The following is a 14,689-nucleotide window of genomic DNA, read 5'->3' as shown; positions in this document are numbered from 1 at the left end:
ATGGTTATATTGATGAAAGTGGGTTTGGAAGAGTGTCAACTTTAGGAAGTAATGACCCCACTATTTTGGAGGGTGTTGAATCTTATCGTGACAATTATGAAAGTGGATTTGGAGAGGTCATGACTTTATTTAGTAATGATTCCACTATTTTGGAAGAGGTTTCAATTGATTATGATGAGAACAAAGTTGCTACTTATGATGATTATTGTGATGAACTTATGCTATAAAAAGTAGTGATGATTATATTTATAAAACTTATCATGATTATGATTACCCTTTTTCTGAACATTACTCTTTTAATGTGGAAACCATTTATAGTATTCGGGTTTCTTATGATACTCCCACTATTCCGAATGAGAAGAATTTTGCTTATGTGGAGAATAGTAAATTTTCTATGCTTGTAGATCATGAAAAGAATTCTTTATGTGATAGTTATATTGTTGAATTCATTCATGATGCTACTAAAAATTATTATGAGAGAGGAATATATACTTGTAGGAGTTGCAATAATATCAAGTTTCCTCTCTATGTGTTGAAAATCTTGAAGATTTGCTTGTTTTACCTTCCTATGCAAGTTGATTCTTGTTCCCACAAATTGTTTACTCACAAAATCCCTATGCATAGGAAGTGGGTTAGGCTTAAATTTGCTAGTTATATTCTTCGTGATGCTCTCTTTATGCTTCAATTATTATCTTTTATGTGAGCATCATTGAAATCATCATGCCTAGCTAGGGGCGTTTAACGATAGCGCTTGTTGGGAGGCAAACCAATTTTTGTTCCTTGCTTTTTGTTACTATTTAGTAATAAATAAATCATCTATCCTCTGTTATTATTGTGTTTTTATGTTTTAATTAGTGTTTGTACCAAGTAAAGCCTTTAGAATCTTCTTGGGTGATTGTTATTTGATCTTGCTGTAAAAAACAGAAAGTATGTGCTCACAAGAATAATTTTCATTTTTTACCAGAGAACGATAAAATACCAATTCCACTTGCAGTAGATTAATGAACAAATTTCTTAGTACTTTCTAATTTCTCAGGATTTTTGGAGTTACAGAAGTATTCGAAACCTCCAGATTTCTACAGACTATTCTGTTTTTGACAGATTCTGTTTTCTATGTGTTGTTTGCTTATTTTGATGAATCTATGAGTAGTATATGAGGGTATGAACCATAGAGAAGTTGGAATACAGTAGATATTACACCAATATGAATTTAGAATGAGTTCACAACAGTACCAAAAGTGGTGATTTATTTTCTTATACTAACGGAGCTTACAAGTTTTCTGTTAAGTTTTGTGTTGTGAAGTTTTCAAGTTTTGGGTAAAGATTCGATGGAATATGGAATAAGGAGTGGCAAGAGACTAAGCTTGGGGATGCCCAAGGCACTCCAAGGTAATATTCAAGGACAAACAAGAGCCTAAGCTTGGGGATGCCCGGGATGACATCCCCTCTTTCGTCTTTGTTCATCGGTAACTTTACTTGGAGCTATATTTTTATTCACCACATGATATGTGTTTTGCTTGGAGCATCATTTTTTTTCTTTTTTTTTGATTACTATTTGAATAAATTACTAAGATCTGAAATTATTAAATATTAGAGAGTCTTCATATAGTTACATAATTATTCGACTACTCATTGATCTTCACTTATATCTTTTGGAGTAGTTTGTCGTTTGCTCTAGTGCTTCGCTTATATCCTTTTAGAGCACGACGGTGGTTTTATTTTGAAGAATATATATGAACTCTCATGCTTCACTTATATTATTTTGAGATTCTTTTAGAACAGCATGGTAATTTGCTTTGGTTATGAAATTAGTCCTACTATGATGGACATTCAAGATGGGTATAATAAAAACTTACATATAGAGTGCATTGAATACTATGAGAAGTTTGATACTTGATGATTGTTTTGAGATATGAAGATGGTGATATTAGAGTCATGCTAGTTGAGTAGTTGTGAATTTGAGAGATACTTGTGTTAAAGTTTGTGATTCCCGTAGCATGCACGTATGGTGAACCGTTATGTGATGAAGTCAGAGCATGCTTTATTTATTGATTGTCTTCCTTATGAGTGGCGGTCGGGGACGAGCAATGGTCTTTTCCTACCAATCTATCCCCCTAGGAGCATGCGTGTAGTACTTCATTTCGATAACTAATAGATTTTTGCAATAAGTATGTGAGTTCTTTATGACTAATGTTGAGTCCATGGATTATACGCACTCTCACCCTTCCACCATTGCTAGCCTCTCTAATACCGCGCACCTTTCGCCGGTATCATACACCCACCATATACCTTCCTCAAAACAGCCACCATACCTACCTATTATGGCATTTCCATACCCTTTCTAAGATATACTGCCATGCAACTTTCCACCATTCCATTTAGTATGACACGCTTCATCATTGTCATATTGCTTTGCATGATCATGTAGTTGACATCGTATTTGTGGCAAAGCCACCGTTCATAATTCTTTCATACATGTCACTCATGAGTCATTGCACATCCCGGTACACCGCCGGAGGCATTCATATAGAGTCATATTTTGTTCTAAGTATCGAGTTGTAATTCTTGAGTTGTAAGTAAATAAAAGTGCGATGGTGATCATTATTAGAGCATTGTCCCATGTGAGGAAAGGATGATGGAGACTATGATTCCCCCACAAGTCGGGATGAGACTCCGGACAAAAATAAAAGAAAAAAGAGGCCATGAAAAAAGGCCCAAAAAACAAAAAAAATATGAGAGAAAAAGAGAGAAGGGGCAATGCTATCCTTTTACCACACTTGTGCCTCAAAGTAGCACGATGATCTTCATGATAGAGAGTCTCCTATGTTGTCACTTTCATATACTAGTGGGAATCTTTCATTATAGAACTTGGCTTGTATATTCCAATGATGGGCTTCCTCAAAATGCCCTAGGTCTTTGTGAGCAAGCGAGTTAGATGCACACCCACTTAGTTTCTTTTTGAGCTTTCATACACTTATAGCTCTAGTGCATCCGTTGCATGGCAATCCCTACTCACTCATGTTGATATCTATTGATGGGCATCTCCATAGCCCGTTGATACGCCTAGTTGATGTGAGACTATCTTCTCTTTTTTTGTCTTCTCCACAACCACCATTCTATTCCACCTATAGTGCTATGTCCATGGCTCACGCTCATGTATTGCGTGAAGATTGAAAAGGTTTGAGAACATCAAGGCTTGTCATCGGGGTTGTGCATGATTTAAATATTTTGTGTGATGAAGATAGAGCATAGCCAGACTATATGATTTTGTAGGGATAGCTTTCTTTGGACATGTTATCTTGAGAAGACATGATTGCTTGGCTAGTATGCTTGAAGTATTATTGTTTTTATGTCAATATTAAACTTTTGTCTTGAATCTTTTGGATCTGATATTCATGCCACAATAAATAAAATTATATTGGAAATTATGTTAGGTAGCATTCCACATCAAAAATTCTGTTTTTATCATTTACCTACTCGAGGACGAGCAGGAATTAAGCTTGGGGTTGCTTGATACGTCCCCAACATATCTATATTTTTGGTTGTTCCATGCTATTATATTATCCATCTAGGATGTTTTATATGCATTTATATGATTTTTGGGACTAATCTATTAACTTAGAGCCCAGTGCCAGTTTCTGTTTTCTCCTTGTTTTTGAGTATCGCAGAAAAGAAAAACTAAACAGAGTCCAATTGACCTAAAATTTCACGGAGATTATTTTTGGACTAGAAGAAGCCCACAAAGTATCGGAGATGAGCCAGAAGAGTCCCGAGGCACCCACGAGGGTGGGGGCGCGCCCTACCCCCTTGGGCGCGCCCCTACCTCCTAGCCGCCTCGGAGACCCCCCTGACTTGTTCCCGACGCCAACATCTCTTATATATACCCAAACTTCCAGAACATAACCTAGATCGGGAGTTCTACCGTCGCAAGCCTCTGTAGCCACCGAAAACCAATCTAGACCCGTTCCGGCACCCTGCCGGAGGGGGAATCCCTCTCCGGTGGCCATCTTCATCATCCCGACGCTCTCCATGATGAGGAGGGAGTAGTTCACCCTCGGGGCTGAGGGTATGTACCAGTAGCTATGTGTTTGATCTCTCTCTCTCTCTCGTGTTCTTGATTTGGCACGATCTTGATGTATCACGAGCTTTGCTATTATAGTTGGATCTTATGATGTTTCTCCCCCTCTATCTCCTTGTGATGAATTGAGTTTTCCCTTTGAAGTTATCTTATCGGATTGTGTCTTTAAGGATTTGAGAACACTTGACGTATGTCTTGCATGTGCTTATCTGTGGTGACAATGGGATATTCATGTGATCCACTTGATGTATGTTTTGGTGATCAACTTGCGAGTTCCGTGACCTCGTGAACTTATGCATAGGGGTTGGCAAACGTTTTCGTCTTGACTCTCTGGTAGAAACTTTGGGGCACTCTTTGAAGTTCTTTGTGTTGGTTGAATAGATGAATCTAAGATTGTGTGATGCATATCGTATAATCATTACCACAGATACTTGAGGTGACATTGGAGTATCTAGGTGACATTAGGGTTTTGGTTGATTTGTGTCTTAAGGTGTTATTCTAGTACGAACTCTAGGATAGATCGAACGGAAAGAATAGCTTCGTGTTATTTTACTACGGACTCTTGAATAGATCGATCAGAAAGGATAACTTTGAGGTGGTTTCGTACCCTGCAATAATCTCTTCGTTTGTTCTCTGCTATTAGTGACTTTGGAGTGACTCTTTGTTGCATGTTGAGGGATAGTTATATGATCCAATTATGTTATTATTGTTGAGAGAACTTGCACTAGTGAAAGTATGAAACCTAGGCCTTGTTTCCTAGCATTGCAATACCGTTTACGCTCACTTTTATCATTAGTTACCTTGCTGTTTTATATTTTTAGATTACAAAAACCTATATCTACCATCCATATTGCACTTGTATCATCATCTCTTTGCCGAACTAGTGCACCTATACAATTTACCATTGTATTGGGTGTGTTGGGGACACAAGAGACTCTTTGTTATTTGGTTGCAGGGTTGTTTGAGAGAGACCATCTTCATCCTACGCCTCCCACGGATTGATAAACCTTAGGTCGTCCACTTGAGGGAAATTTGCTACTGTCCTACAAACCTCTGCACTTGGAGGCCCAACAACGTCTACAAGAAGAAGGTTGTGTAGTAGACATCACTTGCCGATCATCGGGCAAGTCAACCGAAGTCCACACTTTGTTCTCATACATGGATCGCATCTCAGATTTCATGGCCTCAAGCCATTTCGCGGAATCTGGGCTCATCTCGCTTCCTCATAGTTTGTAGGTTTGTCATGGTCAAGTAACATGACCTCCATAACAGGGTTACCATACCACTCTGGTGCGGATCGTACTCTGGTTGACCTACGAGGTTCGGTAGTAACTTGATTTGAAGTTTCATGATCATCATCATTAACTTACTCACTAATTGGTGTAGGAATCACTAGAACTGATTTTTGTGATGAACGACTTTCAAATTCGGGAGAAGGTACAACTACCTCATCAAGTTCTACTTTCCTCCCACTCACTTCTTTCAAGAGAAACTCCTTCTCTAGAAAGGATCCATTCTTAGCAACGAATATCTTGCCTTCGGATCTGTGATAAAAGGTGTACCTAACAGTCTCCTTTGAGTATCCTATGAAGACACATTTCTTCGATTTGGGTTCGAGCTTATCAGGTTGAAGCCTTTTCACATAAGCATCGCAGCCCCAAACTATAAGAAACGACAACTTAGGTTTCTTGCCAAACCATAGTTCATATGGTGTCGTCTCAACGGATTTAGATGGTGCCCTATTTAACGTGAATGCAGTCGTCTCTAAAGCATAACCCCCAAACGATAGTGGTAAATCGGTAAGAGACATCATAGATCGCACCATATCTAATAAAGTACGGTTACGACATTCAGACACACCATTACGCTGTGGTGTTCCAGGTGGCGTGAGTTGTGAAACTATTCCACATTGTTTCAAAAATGAAGACCAAACTCATAACTCAAATATTCACCTCCACGATCCGATCGTAGAAACTTTATTTTCTTGTTAAGATGATTTTCCACTTCACCATGAAATTCATTGAACTTTTCAAAAGTTTCAGACTTATGTTTCATTAAGTAGATATACCCATATCTGCTCAAATCATCTGTGAAGGTCAGAAAATAACGATACCCACCGCGAGCCTCAACACTCATCGGACCACATATATCAATATGTATTATTTCCAATAAGTCAGTTGCTCGCTCCATTGTTCTGGAGAACGGAGTCTTAGTCATCTTGCCCATGAGGCATGGTTCGCAAGCATCAAGTGATTCCAAAAGCCCATCAGCATGGAGTTTCTTCATGCGCTTTACACCAATATGGCCTAAATGACAGTGCCACAAATAATTTGCACTATCATTATTAACTTTGCATCTTTTGTCTTCAATATTATGAATATGTGTATCACTACAATCGAGATTCAACAAAAATAGACCACTCATCAAGGGTGCATGACCATAAAAGATATTACTCATATAAATAGAACAACCATTATTCTCTGATTTAAATGAATAACTGTCTCGCATTAAACAAGATCCAGATATAACGTTCATGCTCAACGCTGGCACCAAATAACAATTATTTAGGTCTAAAACTAATCCCGACGGTAGATGTAGAGGTAGAGTGCCGACGGCGATCACATTGGCTTTGGAACCATTTCCCACGCGCATCGTCACCTCATCCTTAGCCAATCTTCGTTTAATCCATAGCCCCTGTTTCGAGTTGCAAATATGAGCAACAGAACCAGTATCAAATACCCAGACGCTACTACGAGTATTAGTAAGGTACGCATCAATAACATGTATATCAAATATACCTTTCACTTTGCCATCCTTCTTATCCGCCAAATACTTGGGGTAGTTCCGCTTCCAGTGACCAGTCCCTTTGTAGTAGAAGCACTCAGTCTTAGGCTTAGGTCCAGACTTGGGTTTCTTCCCTTGAGCAGCAACTGGCTTGCTGTTCGTCTTGAAGTTCCCCTTCTTCCCTTTGCCCTTTTTCTTGAAACTAGTGGTCTTGTTAACCATCAACACTTGGATGCTCCTTCTTGATTTCTACCTCCCCAGCCTTTAGTATTGTGAAGAGCTCGGGAATTGTCGTTTCGATCTCTTGCATATTATAGTTCATCATGAAGCCTTTATAGCTTGGTGGCAGTGATTGAAGAACTCTGTCAATGACACTATCATCGGGAAGATTAACTCCTAGCTGAGTCAAGTGGTTGTGGTACCCAGACATTCTGAGTATGTGTTCACTGACAGAACTATTCTCCTCCATTTTGCAGCTATAGAACTTGTTGGAGACTTCATATCTCTCAACTCGGGCATTTTCTTGAAATATTAACTTCAACTCCTAAAACATCTCATATGCTCCATGACATTCAAAACGTCTTTGAAGTCCCGATTCTAAGCCTTAAAGCATGGCACACTGAACTATCGAGTAGTCACCAGCTTTGCTCTGCCAAACATTCATAACGTTCGGAGTTGCTCGTGCAGCAGGTCTTGCACCTAGCGGTGCTTCTAGGGCGTAATTCTTTTGTGCAGCAATGAGGATAATCCTCAAGTTACGGACCCAGTCTATGTAGTTGCTACCATCATCTTTCAACCTAGATTTCTTTAGGAACGCATTAAAATTCAAGGGAACGGTAGCACGAGCCATTGATCTACAACAACATAGATATGCAAAAACTATCAGGTACTAAGTTCATGATAAATTAAAGTTCAATTAATCATATTACTTAAGAACTCCCACTTAGATAGACATCTCTCTAGTCATCTAAATGATCACGTGATCCATATCGACTAAACCATGTCCGATCATCACGTGAGATGGAGTAGTTTTCAATGGTGAACATCTCTATGTTGATCATATCTACTATATGATTCACGTTCGACCTTTCGGTCTCAGTGTTCCGAGGCCATATCTACACATGCTAGGATTGTCAAGTTTAACCTGAGTATTCTACATGTGCAAAACTAGCTTGCACCCATTGTATGTGAACGTAGAGCTTATCACACCCGATCATCACATGGTGTCTCTGCACGACGAACTGTAGCAATGGTGCATATTCAAGGAGAACACTTATACCTTGAAATTTAGTGAGAGGTCATCTTATAATGCTACCGTCGTACTAAGCAAAATAAGATGCATAAAGGATAAACATCACATGCAATCAAAATATGTGACATGATATGGCCATCATCATCTTGTGCCTTTGATCTCCATCTCCAAAGCACCGTCATGATCTCCATCGTCACCGGCTTGACATCTTGATCTCCATCGTAGCATCATTGTCGTCTCGCCAACTATTGCTTCTACGACTATCGCTACCGCTTATTGATAAAACAAAGCAATTACATGGCAATTGCATTTCATACAATAAAGCGACAACCATAAGGCTCCTGCCAGTTGCCGATAACTTTTACCAAACATGATCATCTCGTACAACAATTTATATCTCATCATGTCTTGACCATATCACATCACAACATGCACTGCAAAAACAAGTTAGACGTCCTCTACTTTGTTGTTGCAATTTTTACATGGCTGCTACGGGCTTCTAGCAAGAACTGTTCTTACCTACGCATCAAACCACAATGATTTTTCGTCAAGTGTGCTGTTTTAACCTTCAACAAGGACCGGTCGTAGTCAAACTCGATTCAACTAAAGTTGGAGAAACAAACACCCGCTAGCCACCTGTGTGCGAAGCACGTCGGTAGAACTAGTCTCATGAACGCGCTCATGTAATGACGGTCCGGGCCGCTTCATCCAACAATACCGCCGAATCAAAGTAAGACATTGGTGGTAAGCAGTATGACTATTATCCCACACAACTCATTGTGTTCTACTCGTGCATATATCATCTACGCATAGACCTGGCTCGGATGCCACTGTTGGGGAACGTAGTAATTCAAAATTTTCCTACAATCACGCAAGATCTAACTAGGATATGCATAGCAACAAGAGGCGAGAGTGTGTCTACATACCCTCGTAGACCGAAAGCGGAAGCGTTTAGTAACGCGGTTGATGTAGTCGAACGTCTTCACGATCCAACCGATCCAAGTACCAAACGTAAGACACCTCCGTGTTCAGCACACGCTCAGCACGATGACGTCCCTCGAGCTCTTGATCCAGTAGAGGGACGAGGGAGAGTTCCGTCAGCATGACGACATAGTGACGGTAATGATGAAGTTACCGGCGCAGGGCTTCGCCTAAGCACTACGACGATATGACCGAGGTGTTAAACTGTGGAGGGGGGCACCACACACGGCTAAGAGATTGTTTGTTGTGCTTTGGGGTGTCCATGCCCATGTATATAAAGGAGGGGGAGTGTCGATGTCAAAACCAGCAGGTCTCGGGGTAGGGGGTCCCGAGCTATGGATTCTCGGATCAATGGTAACAGGAACGAAGGAGACTATGTTTTACCCAGGTTTGTTGGGGATCGTAGCAGAAATTTAAAATTTTCTACGCATCACCAAGATCAATCTATGGAGTAATCTAGCAACGAGGTGAAGGAGAGTGCATCTACATACCCTTGTAGATCGCTAAGCGGAAGCGTTGCAAGAATGCAGATGAAGGAGTCGTACTCGCAGCGATTCAAATCGCGGCTGATTCCGATCTAGCGCCGAACGGACGACGCCTCCGCGTTCAACACACGTACAGCCCGGGGACATCTCCTACTTCTTGATCCAGCAAGGGGAGAGGAGAAGTTGAGGGAGAACTCCAGCAACACGACAGCATGGTGGCAATGGAGCTCGTGGTTCTCCAGCAGGGCTTCGCCAAGCACTATGGAGGAGGAGGAGGTATAGGAGGAGGGAGGGCTGCGCCAGGGAAGAGGTGCGGCTGCCCTCCCACCCCTCCACTATATATAGGGTCAAGGGGAGAGGGGGAGGCGCCCTAGGGTTTCCCCTAGGGGCGACGACCAGGCACATTGGATCTCCCTAGGGAAAATCCTAGGGAGACTTGCCCCCCAAGCCAAGCAGGTGGAGGCTTGCCTCCCAAGCCAGGTGGAGGCGCCCCAACCCCCAAGTAACATGGGAAAGGGTGTGGGGGGCGCACCACCCCTTAGTGGGCTGGTTTGCCCCTTCCCCTTTGGCCCATGAGGCCCTCCCACACTTGCCGGGGCTCCCGAAACACCTTTCGGTCATGCTGGCCATAGCCTGATACCCCCGGAACACTTCCGGACTCCAATACCCTTCATCCAATATACCAATCTTCACCTCCAGACCATTCCGGAGCTCCTCGTCATGTCCGGGATCTCATCCGGGACTCTGAACAACCTTCGGTAACCACATACTATTTCCCATAACAACTCTAGCGTCACCGAACCTTAAGTGTGTAGACCCTACGGGTTCGGGAACCATGCAGACATGACCGAGACAACTCTCCGGCCAATAACCAACAGCGGGATCTGGATACCCATGTTGGCTCCCACATGTTCCACGATGATCTCATCGGATGAACCACGATGTCGAGGATTCAATCAATCCCATATACAATTCCCTTTGTCCAGCGGTATTGTACTTGCCCGAGATTCAATCATCGGTATCCCGATACCTTGTTCAATCTCGTTACCGGCAAGTCTCTTTACTCGTTCCGTAACACATCATCCCATGATCAACTCCTAGGTCACATTGTGCACATTATGATGATGTCCTACCGAGTGGGCTCAGAGATACCTCTCCGTTTACACAGAGTGACAAATCCCAGTCTCGATTCGTGCCAACCCAACAGACACTTTCGGAGATACCTGTAGTGTACCTTTATAGCCACCCAGTTACGTTGTGACGTTTGGCACACCCAAAGCATTCCTACGGTATCCAGGAGTTGCACAATCTCATGGTCTAAGGAAATTATACTTGACATTAGAAAAGCTTTAGCATATGAACTACACGATCTTTGTGCTAGGCTTAGGATTGGGTCTTGTCCATCACATCATTCTCCTAATGATGTGATCCCGTTATCAACGACATCCAATGTCCATGGTCAGGAAACCGTAACCATCTATTGATCAACGAGCTAGTCAAGTAGAGGCTTACTAGGGACATGGTGTTGTCTATGTATGCACACATGTATCTGAGTTTCCTATCAATACAATTCTAGCATGGATAATAAACGATTATCATGAACAAGGAAATATAATAATAACCAATTTATTATTGCCTCTAGGGCATATTTCCAACAGTCTCCCACTTGCACTAGAGTCAATAATCTAGTTCACATCGCCATGTGATTAAAACTCACAGGTCACATCGCCATGTGACCAACATCCAAGAGTCTACTAGACTCAATGATCTAGTTCACATCACTATGTGATAAACACTCAAACAGTTCTGGGTTTGATCATGTTATGCTTGTGAGAGAGGTTGTAGTCAACGGGTCTTGCCATATTCAGATCCCTATGTATTTCGCAAAACTTTATATCATAGATGCTGCTACCACGTTCCACTTGGAGCTATTCCAAATTATTGCTCCATTGTACGTATCCTGTATCTCTACTCAGAGCTATCCGGATAGGTGTTAAGCTTGCATCGACGTAACTCTTTATGTCGAACTCTTTATCACCTCCATAACCGAGAAACATTTCCTTATTCCTCTAAGGATAATTTTGACTGCTATCTAGTGATCCAGTCCTAGATCACCTTTGTACCTTCTTGCCAGACATGTGGCAAGGCACACATCAGGTGCGGTACTCACCATGGCATACCGTATAGAGCCTATGACAAGAGCATAGGGGACGACCTTCGTCCTTCCTCTTTCTTCTGCCGTGGTCAATCTTTGAGTCTTACTCAACTTCACACCATACAACTCAGGTAAGAACCCCTTCTTTGACTGATCTATTTTGAACTCCTTCAAAAACATGTCAAGGTGTGTGTTCTTTGAAAGTATCATCAGGCGTCTTGATCTATCTCTATAGATCTTGATGCCCAATTTGTAAGTAGCTTTATCCAGGTCTTCCTTTGAAAAACACTCTTCTAACAACCGTTTATGCTTTCCAGAAATTCTACATTATTTCGGATCTTACAATATGTCATCCACATATACTTATCAGAAATGTTGTAGTGCTCCCACTCACTTTCTTGTAAATACAAGTTTCTAGCAAACATTGTATAAACCTAAAAGCTTTGATCACTCTATCAAAGCATGTATTCTGACTCCGAGATGCTTGCTCTAGTCCATAGAAGGATTGCTGGAGCAAGCATACCTTTTAGCATCCTTAGGATCGACAAAACCTTTTATTATAGCACATACAAACTTTTCTTACGGAAACTGGTAAGAAAACTTGTTTTGGCATCCATCTGTCAGATTTCATAATCGAAAAATACAGCTAATGCTAACATGATTCCGATGGACTTAAGCATCGCTACGGGTGAGAAATTCTCATCGTAGTCAACTCCTTGAACTCGTGAAAAGTCTCTTTCCCACAAGTCGCACTTCATAGACGGTAACATTACCGTCCATGTCCGTCTTCTTCTTAAAGATCCATTTATTCTCAATGGCTTGCCGGTCATCGGCCAAGTCCACCAAAGTCCATACTTTGTTCTGGTACATGGATCCTATCTTGGATTTCATGGCTTCTAACCATTTGTCGGAATACGGGCCCACCATTGCTTCTCCATAGCTCGTATGTTCATTGTTGTCTAACAACATGATATCTAAGACAGGATTACCGTACCACTCAGGAGTAGTACATGTCCTTGTCGACCTACGAGGTTCGATAGCAGCTTGATCCGAAGCTTCATGATCACTATCATTAACTTCCTATTCAAAAGACGTAGGCTCCACAGAAAACATCTTTCTGTGTTGCATCACTCTCTGGTTGAAGTAAAGGTTCGACAACCTCATCAAGTTCTATCTTCCTCCCACTCAATTCTTTAGAGAGAAACTCCTTCTCGAGAAAGGACCCGTTCTTAGCGACAAACAATTTACCCTCAGATCTGAGATAGAAGGTGTACCCAACTGTCACCTTTGGGTATTCTATGAAGATGTGTTTGTCCGCTTTGGGTTCGAGCTTCTCCGGCTGAAGCCTTAAGCATCGCAGCCCCAAACATTAAGAAACGACAACTTTGGTTTCTTGCCAAACCAATGTTCATACGACGTCGTCTCAACGGACTTAGATGGTGTCCTATCTAAAGTGAATGCAGCTGTCTCTAACGCATAACCTCAAAATGAAAACGGTAGATTGATAAGAGACATCATAGATCGCACCATATCTCATAAGGTTCGATTACAACGTACAGACACACCATAACCCAGTGGTGTTCCAGGTGGCTTCAACTGTGAAACAATTCCACAATGTCTTAAGTGTTTTCCAAACTCATAACTCAGATATTCTCATTGATCAGATCGTAGGAATTTGATCTTCTTGTTATGATGATTCTTAACTTCACTCTGAAATCGCTTGAACTTTTCAAACGTTTCAGACTTGTGCTTCATTAAGTAAATATACCTATATCTACTCAAATCGTCAGTGAAGATGAAAAAATAGCGATATCCACTGCACGCTTCAATTCTCATTGGATCACACGCATCAGCATGTATGATTTCCAACAAGTCACTTGCCCGTTTCATTGTACCTGAAAGCGGGGTCTTAGTCATCCTGCCCATGAGGCATGGCTCGCATGTGTCAAGCGATTCAAAATCAAGTGACTCCAAACATCCATCGACATGGAGTTTCTTCATGCATCTTACGCCAATATGACCTAAGCGGCAGTGCCACGAGAAAGTGGTACTATCATTATTAACTCTACATCTTTTGGCGTGAACATGTGTATTACCACGACCGAGATTCAATGAACCATTCACATAGGGTGCATGACCATGAAAGGTATCAATCATGTAAACAGAATAACCATTATTCTCTAACTTAAATGAATGACCGTATTGCAATGAACATGATCTAATCATATTCATGCTCAACGTAGACACCTGATAACATTTATCTAGGTTCAATACTAATCCCGAAGGCGGATGGAGCGTGCGATGGTGATCTCATCAACTTTGGAAACACTTCCAACACACATCGTCACCTCGCCCTTAGCCAGTCTTCGTTTAGTCCATAGCTTTTGCTTCAAGTCACCAGTAATAGCAACTGAACCGGTATCCAATACCCAGGTGCTACCAGGAGTACTAGCGAGGTGCACATTAATAACACGTATATACTTTGTTGAAGTTGCCAGCCTTCTTATCTACCATGCATTTGGGGTAATTCCGCTACCAGTGACCGTTCCCCTTACAATAGAAGCACTTAGTCTCGGGTTTGAGTTCAACCTTGGGTTCCTTTACTAGAGCGGCAACTGGTTTGCCATCCATGAAGTTTCCCTTCTAGCCCTTGCCCTTCTTGAAACCAGTGGTCTTGTTAAACCATCAACACTTGATGCTCCTTCTTGATTTCTACCTTTTACGGTCTTAAGCACCGCGAACAACTCCGGGATCAACTCCATCCCTTGCATGTCATAGTTCATCACGAAGATCTAGTAGCTTAGTGATAGTGGCTAGAGAACTCTATCAATCACTATCTTATCTGGAAGTTTAACTCCCACTTGATTTAAGTGATTGTAGCACCCAGACATTCTGAGCACATGCTCACTAGCTGAGCTATTCACCTCCATCTTGTTGGCTAAAGAACTTGTCAG

The sequence above is a fragment of the Triticum dicoccoides genome, chromosome 7A, assembly GCF_002162155.2.
Source record: "Triticum dicoccoides isolate Atlit2015 ecotype Zavitan chromosome 7A, WEW_v2.0, whole genome shotgun sequence".
Lineage (NCBI taxonomy): Eukaryota > Viridiplantae > Streptophyta > Magnoliopsida > Poales > Poaceae > Triticum > Triticum dicoccoides.
Note: the sequence above shows the minus strand (reverse complement) of the source record.